This window comes from Agelaius phoeniceus, chromosome 4 (genome assembly GCF_051311805.1).
Source record: "Agelaius phoeniceus isolate bAgePho1 chromosome 4, bAgePho1.hap1, whole genome shotgun sequence".
Taxonomy (NCBI): domain Eukaryota; kingdom Metazoa; phylum Chordata; class Aves; order Passeriformes; family Icteridae; genus Agelaius; species Agelaius phoeniceus.
Window position 1 is genome coordinate 19,316,787 of NC_135268.1, and position 21,716 is coordinate 19,338,502.

At 42.1% G+C, this 21,716-nt stretch overlaps 1 protein-coding gene across 22 annotated transcripts in view; it reads left to right on the plus strand.

Annotated features, from left to right (window-relative positions):
- ADGRL3 (adhesion G protein-coupled receptor L3) overlaps nt 1–21,716 on the plus strand; it is a 493,993-nt gene that overhangs the window by 72,768 nt on the left and 399,509 nt on the right. For all 22 annotated transcript variants that reach the window (XM_077177050.1, XM_077177053.1, XM_077177036.1 and 19 more), the window contains one exon: nt 16,910–16,976. The gene's annotated coding sequence lies outside the window, so the exon portion shown is untranslated. The remainder of the gene's footprint in view (nt 1–16,909; nt 16,977–21,716) is intronic.

A 21,716-nucleotide genomic window follows, 5' to 3' on the forward strand; every position in this document is an offset into this window, starting at 1 on the left:
TCTTTAAAGTGCTGCTGAGTGCCCTGTGCCTCCCAGCGCTTGCCTGCTCTCACCTCTCTGGGTGCTGCCAGCTCTGCCTGCTGGGCTCTGAGTGCCTCCCAGCCCTGCCATATTTTGCTGAATATGCTTTTTCCTTGCACAGCTGCGTTCATTTTCCTGCAGTGGAGTCCCTTGTGAGGCTCCCTGCCTCAGGAATTCGTTCATCAGCCTGCAGGATTCAAAAATAGCATCCAACCTTCTGCAGGGACTCCCTGGCTGGAGTAAACAAAGCCCTGTGCCATGACTCCACACACTTCAGTGGCCAAGCATCTCCTCTGGGCACTTTGCTCTTATTTACCTGTGAAAAAAAAGTAACTGGCACTTGGGGTTCTTGATTTCTCCAAGGCCTTAAGCTGCCTTTGGCTGACTTCCATGCACAGCAGAGGAAGGAAGGGAAGCCTGGCTGAGCAGTGCCTGCTGACCTTGCCATGGTGACTCTCTTGGGGAGGGAAGGCATCTTTGGTTCCAGATGCAAACTGGCTCCGCACAGCTTGCTGGGGCTCTGTGGCTGCCTCCCAGTCGAGTTGAGAAGTTATGTGAGTCCAAGTTCCCCGCAGAGGAGTGCAGTGCTGCTGCCTCCCTGTGCCAGTTCTTCCTCCCTGGGAAATGGAATAGCTAAAAGGTATAAAAACTTCGTGTGGACTCTGGAAGCAAGCCTGTGTTTTGGGGTCCCATTGCTTTCTCTCTTTTATGCCTTACTGGTATTTATGGAGATTTTTTCGTTGTGAAGGAATTGGAAAGTCCGCTCGGTTCTCCCTCTTAAGTATGTGTTCCCAGTGTTGTCTCATTTCCAGGCTAAGGCATAATGTAGTTATAAAAGCCTCCCCCTTGGGCTCACCAAGCATATTTTTGGCCTTAAGCAAGAGGAACAGATGATAAGCTGAAGCCTAGTTATCCTTGTGTTGAAAGTGCCAGAGTGGGGCCAGCAATCCCTGCTGCTGTGGGTATGAACCTGCTGCAGACACCTCACCTTTCATTGTTCTGTGCCCTGTGCCAGCTGCTTCTTTTCAAGGCACTGCAGCATCCTAGGAAGTTGCTCTGCAGGGGGAATGATCAATGTAGAGTCCTGCCTCCACGTGTCCTTGTGAAGCAAAATGTTAAATGCCCATTTCTTCTAATGGTGAGAGATGGCATTTTTCTCCTCACTACTTGTGTGTGCATAGTTTCTGGGTTTCTTTAGTTTTGATAGCAGGACAAGTGCTGACTGATAAATACAGATCCCCATCCTAATTTGGCTTTTATGTGAGGACATCTGCTCTTGACTTCAGAGGGTCCTGAGCAACATTGCTAAGTGAGAATGTATAGGTATGGTGCAGGTCAGGAGAGGAAATAGGAGAAAAAGGATCATTGCTATGTAATATCTGCAAATCAATTCTGTTTTCCCTTTTGAGGATTCAGCCAAATTTTTGAACCCTTCAGCTTCTATTCCCAACAAAATATAAAGGTGAAACCACTAAGCTAGCCAGGAGGAACATAGCTTTGGGAGGAGCACCAGGTGCACCCAGCCACATTGTCCCTTGTGCCTCACAATTGCCTGTAGATAGCCAGAGTTCCTGGGAAGTTGTCTGTGCTGCTACTCCTTGCTGAAGCTTGGTACTTGCAGGAAGCATGCAAAATCCTACTGTGACAACTCTAATGAACACAGGGCATTATTTGGGAGGTTTTCTGCCTGCTGTCAAAAATGCCAAAATTCTTGGTTGCCCTCAAAGACCTGGAAGCCTTGAAGCACTTTCAGACTTTGCTGCTGTTGAAGGAAATTCTGAGTAAGAAATATCCCAAAGACAACTTCAAAGCAGTATGGCTCTGATTGCAGTACAAGACTATCAAATGGTTTCTCTAACCCTTTGATTAATTTTGCCCTTTTTCTGGAAACAGGGGCCTGTGCCTTGCCTGTCCTCCATCCAGTCTGGTTCAAGTCCCATGGGAAATACCAGCAGCATTAGTACTTTCAGAAAAGCAGGAGTGTCCTTTGGCTTGTCAGAGTTCAAGGGAATGCAGTAGTCTTTACTATGTTGGCTTTTCTATATTCTTGTTTTTCTAACAAATGCTTGATTTTGTGATCCAGCCTCCTATCTTAACCCTCTGGATTGGGAACCCACTTGGACATAGGTTTATATGCTACAGTATAGGAAATAGAAATATTTGACCGATGTCAGAAACTGTGTTTCCCATGTTGCAGTGATACTAAATGATATACCTTTCTGTACCTTTCTCTACCTTTAATATACAGTGATACTAAATCATATACCTTTCTCTACCTTTAATGTTTTACTCATTCATGATGATGTGAGATGTACCAGCTCCTTTCTGGGCCATATCCCTTGCTGTATTCCTCTTGGTGTAGTCAGCAATGTGCAAGACAATTAGGATTATTTACTCTCCACAGTGCTGTGATTAAAAGGGAAAGCTAACTCGGAAGCGTCTTGGAGGATAAGTCCTCTGTTATTTGGGGGAAAAAAGAGGAGCTGCTAAAATGCTCCAAAAGATATTCTCTGTAAAATGTTTTATTTATTTGGCTTTATCCCTGCCTTTTCTTTGCTGTTTAGGTGGATAGAATAGTATTTTATGAGCTGTGTTGACTAAATCTTAGCTGAGATGTGACACCAAGGTGGGGTCTGCTATGAAACAGAGATGAACAGCAGCAGTATTTTATTGCATTGTGTCCAGAGCTGCTGCTGATGTGAAACACTTGCAGCTTGCCAGTGCTCAGGTGGCTGTTGGATCACCAGGGTGCAGGACTCAAGTTAGGCTGAAGGATGTAGATATTCAGGAATTAGAGGGCTGCAGGCCTGCTGAGCAGGACCACAAATCATGCATTAACTTGAATTTGCACAGTGCTCTGAAGATGATGAATGCTGCCTAAATGTTCACTTTGGCTTCAGCATGAATTAAATCCAATAAAAACATGGTTTGGGTATTATTTTTAAAACATTGCAACTGGACAAAGAGTTTTCATAGTGGTTTTATGGTTTTGTTTATTTAAATATTTATGAAACGTATGGGGAAAAGATTTAATTGAGAAAGAGATCTTGCAGTATTCAACTGAGATGTCTTCATATGTAGTTCTGTGGTGTAACTGCAGCAGCAAATCCACTGAGGAGTGCAAACAGTGAGATGTAGCTCTCCCCTGACCCTTCAAATTTTGCAACAGGAGTTACCACTAATTTCCCCCTTTCTGTAGCGGGGCACAGACTGACCAGCAGTGGCTGCACTCACTGTGGTTGGAGCACTGGGCTGAAATCCTTTGGCTGGTGTTACACAGAAATCCAGAGCAGGTGAGCCTTAAGTCCCTTCCAGCCTGGAAATGGGAGAAGCTGGGACAGGATTCTGGGGAACGCTGCCCAAAGCTAGGCTTTAAAACACAGCCTTGCAAATCTCCGATGTGCTAAAACCCCAGTGGCTCCTGTGGATGTTCAAAGCTGTATTGGGAGTCTTGGCCACTTTATCCAGGTGCCTGAAGGCTTTAGGACAAGTTTGGGGAACTTCACTCTGTATTTCTGGGATGATCAAGGCCTGACATCCAAGGACCTATAAGGTCTTAGCAAATGATAAAAATATATGAGGAGGTTTGTAGAGATTTTTTCCCCTACTCCCCAGTAAGCCTTGCTTACTGGGTAAGACAGTCCCTCTCAGTTTAATGTCTTTGTGCTCCTCATCCTCCTACTGTGCCGTGCAGAATCTCAGCCTTTAACATTTTTCACCTTGTTGGATTCGCTGTGTCTATTAGTACAGCGGATGAGTCATCTGGCATAGTTAAGTGCAAACCTTGGGAGAAGATAGCTCTAAAATTGCCTTTTCTACTGGAAGCTGATAAGCTCATTACATATGCAGAAAAGGATATGTATATCAGGCCAAGCCAATATATGACTTGGTAGCAAAGACCAGTCGGAAATACAAAATATATGTAACGATGAATTTAAACACCGTGCTAAATCACAGCTGTGCTGTTTTATTAGACATTCCTTCCTCAACTATGAAAGCTTTAGCAATCATATAAATCTGTCTCTTAATAGTTAGCAGTTACAGTTCTTTATAATTTATTTATCGGATACTGCTCAGCAAAAATGCACCTTCCTGTCAGCTTCCTTTATATACTACATTCTGTTCAATGCTGCAAGCCCAGATTTTTTGCTGTGTTCTTTCTGCTGGTGCTGAAGGACTGAAGTACAGTCCAGAAGTTGTGAAGGTATGTCTTACAAAGAAGTCCTTGGTGCTGGTGGCACTAAGCAAGGGTGTGAGATGGGCTTCTGCAAGCAGCTTCTTGCATTTACCTTGGGGGACCATCTACTCCTCAGGATTTGCTTAGCACTGTGGGCACTGGGGCATCTTAGAGCAGTTCAGAATGAACGTGAAAAATGTACATCAGCCATCAGGGGTTCCTGGTGTCCCAGTTCAGACCAATTGCTATCATTTTTATCACCCTAATGTAATGTGCTTTAGTGGAGTCACTTGTTCCAGATGTAGGAGTAGGTGTGAATGTGTCTGATGAGCTAATAAACTAGCAAATAAATTTGAGGATGTTAAACATGAGTTGTGATACTGGTCAGGTGTGTGTACAGACTGCCTTTCTAGGTGGTTCTCCCTCAGCTTTCATGGTCCCCCTCAGCAATCTGGTGTGAAGCAGCCACTGACATCTGGGACTTGCCATGGGTTTGTCCATCCTTCTTTCCTTTTAGGTCGTTAGTGTCTCACCAGCACTTCCAGTCAATCAAGAGTGGTTCTCAGTCCTAACTCTACCAAGTGTTTTTTAATTTTTCTGTTCAGGGTTTTTACTGATAAATCTAATACTGGATGAAAGCATGCTGCCTCTAAATATTCTGAAAACTGACTAGCACTTTTTTGTTCCTCATACTGTTTAAACAATTCTAGTCTCCTGTTGTCATTCACTTGATGCTTTTTCAACCAGTATTCTTGCTCTGGTGAAATGCTTTGGGTGCTGTGTCTCTGTTTATACTCCTCCATATAAATGAAGAAGCACCAGCAGGAATGGGGTTCCTCTGTGAGGTTGAGCAGAGAGCAGATTCAGAAGATGCATTTCTCTGTGGTGTTCAGCTACTGAGGCTTTTTGACCAAATGACCTCTGTAATGGTTAATGCAAAAAATAGGGAAATTTAAAGCACTTCTTTGTTCTGATTACTGGAGGTCTGCCTTCTTCATTTCAGGTCAAACCATTAGTAAGATCTTCTCTTCCATGTTAAGGAAATCCTGAGCAGTGCTCAGCTCATCATATTAAGAGTCGATTGTTCCTTTCATATATCTAAACACAAGCCAATTGTGAATAAAACTGTGCTCTCCTTTGAGACCTCCATGTGCAGAATGCCCTTATAGGCTCACCCAGGAAAAGTGCACTTTTTCTTAATGTCTTTATTTATTTTTTTTTTTAATTTGAAAAAGGGTTAATAATTTATGTCGCTTGTGGAAAACATATCAGCCAAAACCAATATGCCTAGAAGGTAGTCAAGTTTTTACTATTGGCTTCAACTGAGTGCAGTTTTCTAGAAGTAGAAAGTATCTATAATGTGGGCTTGGAATGGGTAAAAAACCCCACCCTGTTAATTGGTGCTTTTGTTATCAAGTATCATCACACAGAAGTTTTGATGTACTCGAAACCAGTGTCTCTGCCAGGTCCTGCAATAGGTTTTTTTCACAGCCATCCCATTCAGTGTGTCTCTGTAATTTAAATAAGTAATTTGGCTCCTTAAAAAAGCATATGATTACCTGGAATGCTTTCCTGCATTTTTAATTTGCTTTTGCTCATGTCAGACTACTGATGACATTGCAAAATGAAATGAATATTTGATTGCAGAGTTTATAGCAAATGCAGGTCTAATTGCTTAAGCCAGTTATGTTTATACATCTGATGCCATCAAACTTCTTTTGGAAAAATACAGCAAGACCCCAGTCTGGCAAGGGCCCTTAACCACATCCTTAATTTTCATCCACACAAGTTTTATGGAGGCTGCTAGGACTTCTCAGTTGTTTGAAGCTGAGAAGGGGGCTGGCTTGTTTTCCTCATGCAGGAGTAATGCTGAGGTTTACACCCTGAATGAGGGATGGTGTGTCAGCATGAGCTGGTGGGTCCTGGTATCTCAGAGCATATGTAGAGTTAAGCTCATACTTAAACTGTGCATTTGGTTGCTTGGCTTAGTGAAATGCACCCTTCAGCTGAAAGAGAAGTGCTACTGAGAGCATCCATCTTGTCTGAGATCCAAGGAGAGGCCAGGAAAGCGGCGGTCTCGCTGTTTGGTCAGGCGTGGCACGTGCCAGTGGCAGCCTGGCAGCAGTGGGACTCCTCTGTCACGGATATTTAAGCAAGTTATTAAAAAACTTATTCTTGTCCTTTCTGTGAAAAATTATGCGGAGTAGCTGAGAGATGATTTGTTTATGCTGGCTAACTGCAAACAAGACTTTATCATTTACCTTTTAAAAAAAATAAGGGTGGAACCAGGAAAGGACATTTAGAAAGTTAAAAAAACTAAATAAATTAGGCTGTTGAAAAGCAGTTAGCTTCTCAAACATACAGAGAAAACATATGTTCGTGAGAGCTGGTTCTGTGCTACCTCTGGAAAACTAACAACAATTAAAATACATTCATCTATTTCAAAGGGAAACCCAAAATTGGTTTGTTTATTAATTACCCCTTCTGCATAATGGCACATAACCTGAGGCATTTGTTCTGAATTCCAGAAGTTTTCATGGAAACAGAGGATTACCCAATTGCTTGCCTGGAGTTGAGCAGGTAGTGGCACAACACCTGCTTTAACTGAGAGCCCTGTATGGCAGGGAGATGCTTCACCTGCATGACATGGGGTGACACATGTGAAAGCCAGGCTTGAGTGTCTAAACCTTCATTAAAGCTGTTGCAGGGTGATGCAGGAGGACAGCTCCTGAGGATTTTAATAGGATTGCAGGTGTGTGGCAGATATTGTAGGAGGCACACGGTTAAAGGTATGAGCACCCCATGCCACAAAGGGTTCCTGTACACCTACAGCAGCTCTTGTTCCCCTTTGGCTTGGGATGTGTCTGACACTTGATCCTGGAGCTGCCAGGAGCCAGGGTCCGTCTGCTTGTAATCTGTTCCACTTTCTGGTGCAAAGAAGAAAACACTTCTAATGTGAAATCCATTTTGAAACACACATTAAAAAAAAAAAAAAGGCAAAAAAAAAAAAGCCCCTACAGCTGTTTGAAAGCTGTTCGGAAGTATGGCATATTAGAAATAGTCCCAGCTGAAATGGATTAGCAGGCAGAGTTCAAGTGAGGAGGTCAGATTTGTAAACTGAATGCAATTTATCTTGTGGCACTGCAGTTTATCACATGGTTGCAGGAATAAAGAAATGCCACACACATGCACATATTCACACCTAATAATTTAAGAAAACTGGTGAAGGTCTTAAAAGACATTAAAAAGCTTCTGATGACATCATGCTGTCTGAGGTAATAAAACAAAGATGGTTGAAGTCAGTTCCAAAGCAACTGTAGCCAGAGATGTCTTTATATGCCAGTCTTTACATATCTTTCATGTCTCAGGAAAAAGGTGGTTGAATCCTAATATTATGTAATAACTGTGTGAGGAGACACTGGTTAAGATTTTTCCTCTCATGAGTTTGTTCATGCTACTTTTCATTTATTTATGTTGCATTTACAGAGATTCTTTAATGTCCAAATTAGCTGCATTTACCGGTCTTTAAAACTTGTGGGATGTTTTGCCCTGTAGAAAATCAAAAGAAAACTTTTTCAAGGCGTGACTATGTAGTTTCCTTGGAGCCTCTCTTTTTGGGAAAATTTCATTCTCTGCTTTCAAAGGTGCAGGAGCCTTTATTTCCTTCCTTTTTAAGATCTTCATTATGAGCTGGAAGGTTTCTCATTGAATTTGTGCAGCAGATTGTTGGATAGTTGATGTCATGAGGGTGTCTGCATAGAGACCCTCTGCTTTTCTGGTGGCTTCAGGTCCTGGTGGTGCAGAATTTGCAAGGCTCATGCTTTGTCAGTGCTGCAAAGTTGGTGATATTCACTGTTTTGTTCACACATGGTATTTTCCCTGACAGGATGCAAAGCTCATAGAATGAGTTTGAAAATCTGGTCGTATTGGGACTTTTAGATTGGACTGTGTTGTCTTGAGACGGTGCAGCTTGTTAATATTTTTTAGAATTGGTTATGAGTGTCAGCTGGGCTTGAGCCTGTGTGTTCACTGTGCTCTGATGTGGGAAGGTATTCTTCTGTCCTTCAAAAGAAGTTCAATAATGTCACCAAAACAGAAAAGGTGGTGGGCCTCCTTTTGGAGGAGGACTGTGACTGCTGAGCTACTTGCAATTAAAAAAGGTCAGGATAATTCTGCATTTTAGTCACATTTGGTGCTAAGTTTAATGATAAGGACATTTTTTTAATGACACTTTAGGTGGTGTAAACTCCAGGGAAAGACGTTAGTGTCACATTAATAATAATTATTTAGAAGTGTGACAAACTCATCTTGAGCAGCCTCTATTAGACACAATTTCGAAATTAAATTTAAAGTAGAAGGTAATTTCTAGATGCAATTAAAAACTTGTCAGAGTAGAGAAGCAGCCACTTTCTATCTCATTTTGATGGTAAGCACTGTAATGAAGTGGCTCAGCCTGGCATTTTCCTGCCTGCAGCTTGATCATGGACAATCCTAGTGCAGTATCTGATGCAGCTGCATTTCTAATGCATTAAGCTCTAAATGTTCTCAGAGGCAAAATACCCCAGACTTGTTTTCTATGATAATTTTCTTTTAAGGGTGTTTTTTTAAGCAAGTCCCTGAAGCATCAGTACCCCTTATTCCAATTACAATCATTTCAAGATGTGATCCCTGCAGAATACTATGGAGTTGGTATGTTTGCAGCTTTTCCTTATCTTCACATGCCAGTTGCTAGAGGGATAGTAACTGGAGCGTGCAGCCCTCCTTCCAGCTTGCCTTTCCAGGCTTCATATTTCCAAACTCCTCTTTTGCTTTTGCCTACTTATCTTTTATATTACCGAGGAATTTGATGTGTGCAAAAAAAGCTTCAACCACAGCCTTGGGGCTTCTTTGGTTTTAGACCAAACCCATAGTGTTGTGCTGTTTATGCATCCCCATTCACCACTTCCAGTTACTCCAGTCTACTTCTAGCCCAGACAGCCCGTGTAATTCGGCCATAGATGGGCTTTTAAATTTTGACCATCTAGCCCCAAGGATGAATTTTTTTGTTCCCCAGTCTGGTTTTGCCACCTGCATATCTTAGAGCCTCATTTCAAGTTAAAAATCTTAGATGAATGGCATTAATGCAGGAATATGATGGGCCTAAAATATCCATTGTGTGCTAGTGTCCATATTTTTATCCTGACAATTCTCAAAAGCCAATCTATGAGTGTTTTGTCTTGATTTCTCACCAGGCTGGCTTTTTCATAGGAGCTGGTGGTGGCTAAGCAGAGAGAGAGCTCATTTTAAATCGGAATTATTGAACTTGATGTCCCTCAAACCCTCAGCACCACTGACCATGCTTAGATAATGTCTTAGTTGGCATAAAATGTGTGACCTGCAGTGAGATCTCTATAGGACCATCCCTTTCTGATGCATTTCCATGGTTAAGGATGCCCTTGGGCTGCAAATTGTGGCAGACCTTCATAAATGCCTTCCCAGTGTCAGCTGGGGCTGACAGCAATACAAAAATCAATTTAGCATGGAAAAAAAGGAAACCAATATGTCCTAAGTTTAGATGCTGGTGTCTGGTGAGATTTTTGATTTGTGTGTGTTGTTTTGGTAAAGACTGGGAGAGTTATAAGTTTGTGCAGTGCATTTTATGGCATATTTAAATGTCTATAACATAATTCGCTTTACCATCAGAAGGCATAAATGTCAGCCTATTGACACATTATAAAGACACAAATGGAATGTAGCCTGGCAGACTGGTGCTGGTTTTGAGGTTTAATAGTACATCTGTATCATTTATCCCAGCGGGAAATAACACAGGATGTTGCCTTGTAATTTTTTACTACTGTATAATAAAATGTAACCACAATAAATGGTGTCTAAGCAAGTAATGCAGCTGATTCTGGATTTTGTCCAGTGTGCCTTTACCACTTAGGTTAGTTTTGCCCCCCTACAAGTTTAGGCAAGATGGGGTTTTGACTGGATACAAAGAGAGTGTGGATCTCTTTAATGTGTTACATACATATCTGTATCTATAGAGACCTTTCTATGCATTCCACCTCTTAATTGGCTGCTGTTAACAGTGTGCCCGGTTCATTCCTCTTTAAATCACTCCCATCCTAAGTTGAACTGTCCTTGAAAGGGTCTGTTCTGCATTTCTGCACTTCAAGAATGTCTTTGCAGGTTGATTGCTTTCCCAAATGTCCTCTCTTTGATACGGTGTTATGTGCAAGCAGGCTTTTGATAAAAAACTCCAGTGGCGACATTTCGTGGAAGTGTTATCGGACTCATGCAAATGGAGAGCAGGGATTATTTTGTGTGTTTGTGTTGGTTGAATTTAACTTATGGTACATTCCCTTCTCAATGCTAATGGGGCCTCTCGCACACCTTTCAGCATCCTGGAAGGCACTGTGTCCTGCCTGGTGCTGGTCCTTTCCTACCTTCAGTGTCTGGGCTGCAGCACTGCTGCAGGCTGGCATTATTTTTTTTTAAAATTAAAGCCATGAGAAGTCTGAGAAAGGAGTCAGCACCCAGCTAGGCACTTCTGCAGGGGCCTGATAATGCAGACAGGCTCTCTGGTTGCTTTGTAACATCTGTCCTGCAATGTTCCAAGTGAAGAAAAATATGAAAACGTTATTCTGTGCGTATGAGAGGGCTGCACATTTGTAAAAAGACAATTAACATAGAAATGAGGGAAGCTTTTGATTCATCAAGTAGATTCAACAGACTGTGTCATTTCCTTGATTTTCATTTTAATTAGGATTAATCAGTTTTATCTCCTAAGGTCTTTGCAGAGAATTTACACGAAACAGAAGATTTTGGTCAGCAGTGTGCCAGTGTAATAGCCCCTACTTGAAGAAATCCAGCTGTGGCACGTATAACCAGGATTAGATTTGGCAGGGCTCCAGGCTCCCCTCTCCTCTCTCATTAAATGCCTTGCTGTTGCAGGGAGCTCTCTGGATCTTCCAATATCAAGTCCTTGGTTTCACATAGCTGCCTAGTTGCTTGCTTCAAAAACCACTTGGAACCAGTATATTTCTTGGGGAAAAAAAAAATCTCTGGGATACCAGCTTAAAATAATGGCTGCTCTCTGCTTCAAAGACAGGCTCAAAAAGTCTCCCTTAACCCCTGCACCCATGGGTCCTGACAGCTGGGAGCTAGAGCCAGCTGGGACAAAATGAAGCTGACCGTTCTCTCCTCAAACTCAATATATTTAACAGAAGCATTTGGGTTTGGATGGAGCTTCAGACACATTAGAAGTGGGGAGTGAGGGAAAGGAGCCAAGTAGTTCTACAGGAAGGAGAGCAGCAAGTCAGTGGCCTCGTAGGGGAAGCAGCAAGGTTTGAGTGTGTGTTCTGCATCCTGCGCAGAAGAAGCAGGACTCCAACATGCCCTGGGTGAGCGTTGCTGTCTTGGTGTTGGGCTGTGTTCTCTTTCTTCTTTTTCATATTTTTAGAAGTCTCTTATCGCACCAAGGGAAAAAAAAAAATGAGTCTTTGAAAATGGTAACAAAACCAAATGAAATCTTTCTGGGTTAGTTATTATATGTATTTCTGAGTGGATGAATTTCATAATGGAAATTAGAATAATTTGCAAATGCGAGGAGCAGTTTATTATTAGTATTTTTCAGTACCAGAAATAGATATCTTGCTATGAAAACTTCCATATTATGTGAAAGTGAAAATTTAGCTTCCAGTTTGTTTCTTTAGTGGAGAAGACATAATTGTTCCAAAAAACATAAAATGTAAATGTTTTCCTATTAATCCTAAAGAGAACAATATTTCATCCATGTGGGTCTTACAACAGTAAAAATGAAGTGTAGGCTTTAAAGCATCTTGTACACTCAACAGATTTTAAAGCTGTTAAGTGTATGAACAAGAAGAAAATGGAGACAGAAGGCAAAAAGCGCTGAAGGGAAAATCCTACTGAAAGCTCACAAAGCATTTTCGAGCTTACAGAAATGACCTGCTCTGTTCCTGTTACACAGAAGTGTTAAAATGAGAGCAGGCGACCCCTTTCCCCCAAATCATTCATCTGTTATGTCTGCGATGTATTTAGACTGAATCCTTTCCCAGATGCTGCGGATCTGTCGGTTCCAGGGGAAATTAATGGGATTTTACCATTTGCTTTGAGGAAAAGAGGACTGGACTTTCTCCTGCTGTCTTTGGCAGGAAGGAGCAAGGAGCTTTCCTGTCTGCTCTCTTTAAATATTGCGTCTTTTTAAGCTTTTTTTGCCAGATAGCCTAATTTGTGTTTCTGCAATATACCATGTTGGAAAATTACAGAGGTTAATGTACAGCACTATGATACACAACCATAATGGTAGACTCTAATGTTTTTTAAATGGTAAACCAAAGGCATTTGTAATACGAGTTGTAGTGAATTGCCTGCACTTCTTGCCAGAGATTAGTTTAGCATTGCTTTTAATATTTTATGCACTGAAGTTGTTTGCAAAGACTAAAAGCTCCACTCACTTTGCACACTTGTGCTTTGTTCTGTCCCTGTACAAAGCACAACAGAACCACTCTCTTGCTGATTAATTGTATGTCAAGAAGTTCCATCAAATTACAGTTATACTGCATTGGAAAGATTTTTCTAGTAATCAGTGAAGATTACATCAGATTTATGGTGTCATAACTGAGCCAGGTAGTTAGAAATCTAACCTTTCGTAATACCACACGCTGCATATTAATGTTTTAAATATCTAAACCACACATGAATGACGTAGGACATTTTTACTTTAAATGTTACTGTAGAGATTTGACGGTACATAATCCCATTAAAACAGAAGAGTGCAAGATGAAACGATGCATTTGCAATTATAATTATGCATATTGAGATTGACCATTCTTTAAAAAAATGGGAAGTGCAAGGTTGAGAAGGGTGCTTGAGCAATCACTCTTGGTTTTGAGAGCATTGATGGAAGAATAAAAAATTTGAGGGGGATTGATTTGTCAGTAATTTGCATGAAAAAGTATTGGAAGCATTTCTTTGGAATGTGAACGGGAGGTAACCCTTTCACTGTCATGGTTAGCTTTGCTTGGAGAGCCACCTCAAAAAGACATGATCAAAACCAGAACAGCAAGTAACACTGAACTACTTCACCTGCTCTTGACACTTGATAAATAAAGAGTATTAGTTGATCAGCTTAGTATTTGAGAGTCAGCATGGCCTTATGAGTACTCCAGAGGAGGTGGGTTTTGTTCTAGCTCTGTCAGGGGCCTGCTTTTTGACCTTGAGCAAAAATTTTTTGTCTCCTTGCCTTTCTTTCTGCTATTCCTTGATTGCCTTGTCTTTGTGGAGGATGAGCTCTTCAGGAGAGAGATTTCTTTGCACTGTGTTCTGTGAGCAATGAAGCCTGAGCCTCGCCAAAGCCTCTAGGGGCATCTCTAAAAGAAATTATAATTGTTAGCTTTAATCACTTTCATCAAAAGAGCTTGGTAATGGAGGGTGTCAGTGTGGAGGATTTGGAGAAATCTGTAGGGTGCCTGTTAATTAAGTCACCGTGGGTGAAAGCTGCTGATTGGGTTTCCTTGGGCTGATGCAGAGATGCTGATGCCCGGGGGCAAGGCAGTGCTGCTCCGTGCGGATTTTCATCCCCAAAATCATGACGCTGGTGCTGGCTGCTCACTCCTCTGCTTCTGTACAGCCAGGAGCGAGGTGCTTGGTACATTTTAGCAAACAAGGCTTCTTCAGAAGCCTCCTACTGGTTGCCTAAAACTTCATGTTATTTTTTGTGGGTCCCTCTGTTGTAAGCACTTACAACAGAAATTGGGCTGCTTGGCTTTTTGCAGTGAAGACAGATCCTTGAGAGTGAGCCATCCCATCTTGATGGATTCTCCTCCTAGCCTTTGCTGTTGCCAAAATAAAGTGTTTATCATTGCTCTCCTTATTAGCAGCTTCTGGTTTGGGATGGAGGTGCAACAGCATGCCAGTTTGCAGATTAATTGCCCTTCTTGTGTCATCTTGTGATGCAGAAGAGCAATGTGTCCTTATCCTCTTTGGGTGGATGCATTATTCACCATAGCAGAGGATTTAGAAATATTTAGCCACATCAACAACAGCATCAAGGTAGTAAAAGTGGGCTACGTTGAAGCATCTCTATTATTCCTTTAGCAGTAAACTTGGCAGGTAGAGCTCCAGAGTAATATAGGTTGAAGCAAGGGAGGGAGGTGATTTCCCCTCTCCTTAGCAGCCTGAGAGAGACCACTTTCCCAATTGTCCAGGCAGAGTATGACCAGGGGAGAGCTGGGGAAGAAGCAGCAAATGCTTTCTGAGAAGCACTGTAGGTTTGAGGGCAAGCTGATTAGTCAAGTGATCTGGAGAGCAGCAGTAAAAGAGGATCAAAACAAGGTTCCCTTGCATAAAGGACAGGAGCTCCACTGCTCTGAGTATTAGTAGGAGTCAGAGGTAGAGCAATGCCTTTCTTTAGTGTGTTTATTCTCTGTTTAAGGGCTAATGCCAAATCCCTGTAGTTCCTGCAGAGCACCACTGCCAGTGAGCGTCGACTCTCTAACAAGTATTTTGCAAGATCTTTGCTCTTGCAGGAATCCCTGTATGGATCCCTTCCTGTTTTAATACGAACAAGAATTCCCCAGTCTGCACTTGAAATCTGCATAGAAATATGCATGTGGCAGAGGCCAACTCAAGGTTACACATTTGGCATTTGGGAAGGGAAGGCAAGAAAAATTTACCAGTTAGTACACTCACATTATGATAAAGGTGAGCTGGGAGAAGAGCATGTGCTGAATCCTAAAATGACACAGAGGAGCCATAAACCACAGTATGTTGTGCTATCTCTAGTCCTTTATGCTTCAAGCAGAAGTGAAATGTGGGGTATCATAAATGAAACAAAGATCTTGTTTTAATTTTATTTTAAAAGCCATTGCAAGGCAATGGGGTAACAAACATTAACTTCTTCAAACCAGGCAAGTTTGTCTGCTCTGTACTACTGCCATCAAATGAGAATTATTCTCCAAAAGCCTCTTGGAACCAGGTAAAGGTTTTGCTATAAAGCACAAGTAGAGTAGTCTAAACAAATTGCATTTTTCCTGGAAATAAAGTATATGGATGTCCTTATGAGGTGTTGCCTGGTCTGCTCTACACTACTGAAACTATATATATTTGGTCAAAATCCAAGGCTAAAAATGGGTATAGTCTGTACATCTAGAGACTCTTTCATTTGTTCAGTGAGGAATAATAACTGGCCTTACCCTGAGTTTGCCTGTGAATTTCCTAGGTGATCCAAAGCCTGTTTATTGCTTACAGAGGCAATTTTGCTGATAGTCAAGCTGGAATAGGTCTCTTTTTCTTCCAGAGCATCCATACTTGCCTATTATAGAGAAATCACTCAAAAAGCAGCATGCATGCTGGACTCTCAAGCCTTGTTTTAAGTTTTAATTTACTTGTCTGACTTCCAAGGTTACTGAATGCAAGCAATTGCTCCTTCAGTACATAAATAAGATGAATTATGCGTTAGGGACCAATGCCTTGGCCTCGTTCTTCTCATGCTCTCAGGAGAGGATCTGCTGAGGAGTGCTTAGAGCTGGGGTGCAGCTTTCTTTTTCTGTCATTGAAAATTAAAGCAAGACCATTCTGGATTGGCTCAATGTGAAACTGGAGCCTCAGGACCATTTGTTTTGGTCTGAAATTTTTGAAGGCGTAGGGTGGTCCAGGGTGTGGAACCATGGCAGCAGAGTGAAAGCTGTGCTAGAGCCCTGGCTGGGAGAGGCTTGGGGACTCACTGCTGTAACTGGAACAGCTGGCCCCAATTTAATACTGGGTCTTTTTTTTTAATCAGCCTTTAAAGTTCTTTTCATTTCAATACACTTCTTTCAAATAACATGACCTGTGTTCTCCTCTACAGGTTGCAGAAAATGAGCTGGGTTTGTAGATGATGTTGGAAGCAAAATTCAGGCAGGACTCATTGCAGTTTCCCTTGCATGGGTTTTTAATTATATTTTCCAGTTGTTTGACTGGGTTGGGATGAGGTCCTGGGGTCCTGTGCCATCCAGCTTGACTCTGACAAGACTGATTCTCACTGAAGTTTCATTTGTGGCAATCCCAACTGTGAGGAGCAATTTTTCATGTGTAATTAATCCTTATAAAACCAGCACTTCCAGGAGGCTGACCTGGATCCATCCATTTCATTGTTTTGTCAATTAATGTTATATTTAGCATCTAACACTGTAATTAGAAGAAAATACTGAAGGTGTAAAGGGACAGAGAAATTTTAAGTTGTAGCTGCCAAGGAAAAGGAATTACTATCCATGCAATCAATTTATTTTAACTTCTTTTCAAACTAGATGATTTTTATTCTGGTGCTGTGACCTCTAAAAACCTTTGAGAAATTGTCTGGTTTAACAATAGTTTCTCCAGATCACATTGGAGCCTCTTGTGGGAAGAGATGCTCACATACCTGCATGTGTGTTAGGTATCTACTTGCATCTCTAAGGTTTTTTAATTATTGGCAGTGATATTGTCCACCAATTTTTCCTCTGACCATTGTTTTGTATGTGTTACTACTGTTTTCCCATGCAGAGATCTACTTCATAGACATTAAAAATTCTTGCTTTTCAAAAATCAGTTCTGTTGACCAAAATCAGTTGTTCATTGCTCTGTCCTCTGGTAAATGCATAGCAGAAAGTTCCTGAGTGCCTGATATGTCCTCAGAGGCCAGTATAAACATTTTTTAATTGTTTTCTTTTTCTCTTTTTTTTCCAGAAATGTTGAATACAGTACTCTGCAAAAAATAACGTGTGGATTTCTCAAACCTGAAGAACAAGAAAAGGTAATTACTGGACCATACTGTTGAGCCTCATTTGTTTGCTATGCTAAAATATTTAGACCTGATCACGTTGCATGAGCCTCCAGCACTGTGTCTGCATATGGGTTTTGTGTATTTTCAGTTATGCAGGCGCAGTTGTTTCCTGAGAATATTCCTTTACGTAAAGGGAACGGGGGAACAAAAGCAGCAGAGCATGAAAATGCTGAAGCAAATGGTAGGGAAGAGCATACTGTGAATATTTTCAGCACATATAGAAGTGGAAAGGGTGAAAGGGGGAGAAAGAGATATCAAGGCATATATGTGCCAATGGGAAAAGGGCTGCAGACTTGGCTGTGTTTGCAGGACTGCCTGGTGGGGCCTTGCAGCCTGCTGGGCAAGTGTCAGAGGAGGCTCAGTGATGATCAGCCTTACAGCAGCCTCCTCGTATTTCAGTGCCCAAGAGTAGCTTGTGAGGTGGTGCACCCTGCTCCAGAGGTTGTGAGCTCCTCTGCTGCCTGCAAGCCTGCCTCTTGCAATCCAGTTTCTTCATCCTCCTGGGTCGTGACATTTTGTTGGTGCAACGCAGCTCGGCGGGGCTGTGGCTCCGTTGCTGGTGTTAAACAAAATGCTGTTCATCAAACTTTCATGAGACACTTTGCCAGGGGCTGCATCTTGAAAGAGTAGGCTCCAAAAAGCAGTGAGCAGAGCTGTGCTGCTCCGTACTGCTGCCATCTCCTGTATTTTCTTCTACCTTCTTTCCAAGGCTGAGAGGTGAGCACCCCTACAGGGCCCTGAGAGGTTTTGCACTCTTTCCTCCTTGGAGGAAAACTTGGGCAAGGCAGGCATGGCCATGCTGCAGAGTGGTGGTCCTGGTTCAGCTGGTACATTCCTTCAGCTGTCTGGTGATCCAGAAGAGGAACCAGGAGCTCACCTCTGCCTTAAAGTCTGTGCCAGGCATGATTCTTACTGGGGTTGAGCTGGGGAATCTACATGAGCTGAGCCTTTCAGTAAGTTTTTGTTGTAATTCTTATAATGACTTTAAAGTAAGAAAATGTATTGGTAGATATCAGTATGAAGAATAAAATTAATACATAGTGTGAAGTTCTGTAAATCTGAGTATAGCAAAGCAAGCCTAGCGAGACTTAAAAACATGCATATGAAGAGAGGGACACAGCAGATGTTGCTGAGGTCAGGAAACTTTCTGTATGAACACATGACATGCTTTTACAAGACACTTAATTTCATTGCTTGGATTTGAAAAATGCATGTGAGTGACATCTTGTGTTCACTACATCTGCAGTGCCATGCTGCTGATAATTAGCACGTGCCTTTTAGAGGCAGTATGAAGCCAAGATGAGAAACACAGACAAATCATAGGGTGGAACAGTTCTGCTTTCTCCATGTATCAGCATTACTATTTTCTGAAAGTCCATCTTTCCACCCTACAAATGGAAGTGTTTTCAAGAAGCATGTTGAAATAAAGACTTCAAGGGCCTAAATTTGCAACTTGTGTGGAACCTTGTGTGTTTTTCTTGTGGTGGTCTCTGCATGCATCAATTTAGTGCAAAATTATGACAGCAGAGGAAAAAGAGCAGACAGAAGAGGAAGCTCTCGGAGCAAATAAATGCTTGGTCAAAGTGCATTAAACTTTTAGAGAACCACATTGTCCTGTATTTGAGGTCAAATTGTTTAAAATTAGCTTCCACATGCTAACAAATGGGATTAATTTTGTTGGATACTTCCATTTGGATTTATAGTGTCATTTAAACCTGTTTAGTGCTTTCTGTCACCATCACCAGCTCATTTCTCTCCTGTGGGACTGTCCTGTTTGGGTGCTTGACATTTATAGGAGATGTAGGATAACTTTGCTGGGAGTCAGACTGTTCAATGCTCTGAGTATAAGTCTGTTTATCCATGTCAAAAAGAAAGGTCGAAAAATCAGATTTCTTTAAAATACTGAGTTTTCCAAGAGGAATAATGGAAAAAGTAGTGCAGATTACAGTATGCCACAATGTGTTGGCAAAGAGGAAGACTCCACCATACTGTTGAGTCTCACTGGTATTTCACTACTCTTTTATAAGACAGTGAAATATTAGTCTAAGTTATCCATGCAATTTAAAATTATCTCTACAAATTCAGTCATTTATGTTTATTTACGCTTTTGAGACAGTTGTAAAGAGATTTTTGAAAAAAGCAGTATTTCTGTTTTGCAAATAAGAGATTAAAAACATGCCAACACTCATCATGGCTGTGTGCTTTCCAAGGCCTTGAAACACAGCTACAACACTATTGCAACGTGGCTCAAACGTGGGAATTATTCCCACTGGGTTTCTAGAAAGCTATAGGTGTTGTTTTAAAGTTTCACATAGGCAATATTGTAAGTAGATAAGGGTATATAGCCAGCAAAAAAAATGGCCACTCACATTGTGGCCCTCCTCTTTTGTGAGGACAGGTAGTCACACACAATTCTTTTTTCATCCCATGAACGGGATCCCACAGAGTCATTTAGCTCTGTCAGCTGTGTGAGCAGAACAGCCATGAGCTCTTTTATTCCTCCAGACTGCAGTAGTGTCTTTTCATTTGGTGCTGCACGGCACTTGGTTGTGATGGCTGGGCAGGGATGGATCAGATATGTTTCATTGCAGAAGACACAGGAGCTGCTCTGTGCATGAGTCAGCCCCTAGGAAAGGCTCTGCCCCATCTTACAGAGGCAGTGACCTTGATGGGGATGTTCACCCCTGGGCAGTGGGGCTTTTTGCAGATGGAGTGGATTTAATGCTGTGCTGCTGTTAGCATCAGTGAGTGGGGTCCAAAGGTGCAGAAATGGAGACTGTGCTTTAGCTTCCTGCGTGGTCAGAACAAGGAAGAAATCCCAAGGCTCAAGGGCATGAGAAGCGCTCTCTTCTTTTGTTCTGTGTCTTTTTTTTTTTTTTTTAAACTGGCTGGCCATGACATTAAGATTTCTAATTAATTTAGAAACCACAGGCAGTTGAAGAGAGTGAGCAATGTAATAACTGGGCCATGGGGCAGAGTAAAAGCACATCAATTATTCAGGCAGTTGCTGCTGCTTATTCCCTTCCCAAAGCTGGGCTGGCTGTCATCGTGTGTCAGTGATGCTGCTAATGCCCTTCAGAATTTACATGCATAAATAGTGGCCTTTTAAAATCTGCATGAGGATAACTGTAGTATTTTCAACAATAGCTTCCAGCAGCATGCTCTGTCTAGCAGGCACCAGGGGCTCCAACCACTATTTTGGGTGCCTTGTTCAAAACTGGGATCTTGGCAGGTGCATCTTCAGAAGCCTCTGCTGTGGAGAAGTTGGCTCCTTAAAGAGATTGAGGGGGGCAGCCTGAGCAAAGAAGGAAACAGTCCTGCTTTAAAATGCAGGTGGTATCTGAGAACATTCTCTGTGTTGGTGAGTCCAGCATCTCTTACATATCATCATCCCCTGCTTCTATTACTGCGATGTCTCCAGAGCACACTCTGTGAAGATGCCTTGGATGCCACTGGGGCTTGACCCAGTGCAGTTCCTCTTCAGGTGGAGGAGCAGGAAGCATCCTTCTCCTTCTCACTGCTCTGGCTATTGCAGGTCCTGCACTTTGAGTGAGCAGCAGGAAAGTTGAAATAGAGGAAGGTTCTCTTACTGCCAAGAACTACATCCATGTGACTGGCTGTGATTCTCATAAATGGGTGCACCTCAAAGTCTCCTGTTTGGGATGCCACAGGGAACAACACTGATTCCTGCATTGAGCCAGTAAGGGGAATGAAAACCGGGGGACCTGTTGGATTTTTCCACCATGGACTATAAGTGGATGACAAGCCTTATTTTTCTGTCTGGTTGGTGTGATTATTGTTGCTGCTGGAGGCACCCACCTTGCTTTTTAAAAAGTGAACTAATTTGAGAAGGCAACGAAATAAAATGAGCCTTGCTAATTATGTGTTGTGCCGGCAAAATGACCAGCTTGGGTTTGGAAAACGCTGGCTGTAATTAATGGTGAAAGGCTTTTTCTCTCATCTGTGTAGCCATTATGAATCACTTCTCCCCATGGAAACTTTTAAATCTGTCTCACTGGGGAGCCTGAGGAGGAACAGGTAAAATGGATTTGCCTTAATAGCTGCAGTTGTAACTTAAACACTTGAAATGATATTAAGCATCTCTTTCCATTAGCATTTCATGTTGATTCTGATGATATACCAGCCGAAGCTAAGACAAGATCAACGTTCATTAGATGGAAGAAACTAAGCTCTGTAGACAAATGCTTTGGCTAAATGGGGCCTTCATTGCACTGAGAACAAGAAAGCAATTAGCTGAAATGTTTGTTTACAAAATCTAATTCCTGGGGAGTATCTTCTCAGATTGCTGCTTACATCTCTTGGGCTGGTTTTGTTACCAAGGCTTGCAGGTTGACGGATTTTGCAAAGCTTGGTTGTAGTACGTCTCTAACAGATATTTCAAACTTTGCATGGTAAAGCTGAAACCAAGTGAAGAGCAGGGGCTAAGCTGCAGGTGTGCCAGAGTTTATTTGTGCATTCCTCACATTTATTTTACAGTTTGCTGTTAAGCGCAATTAATAATAATTATTAGATGTTCCAGATATTAAACAGTGTAGGCTGAAGAGAAGCTGTAAAGCAGCTCCAAGTGCTGTTACTGCTGTCCTCCTGTCCCCCACCTGGAGCCTAGCCCAGGGGAATCACCGATGGGTTCCAGCTGGGTGAGGATGCATCTCTGCCAGGATAACTGCATGAAGAGCCTTGTCCTGGTTG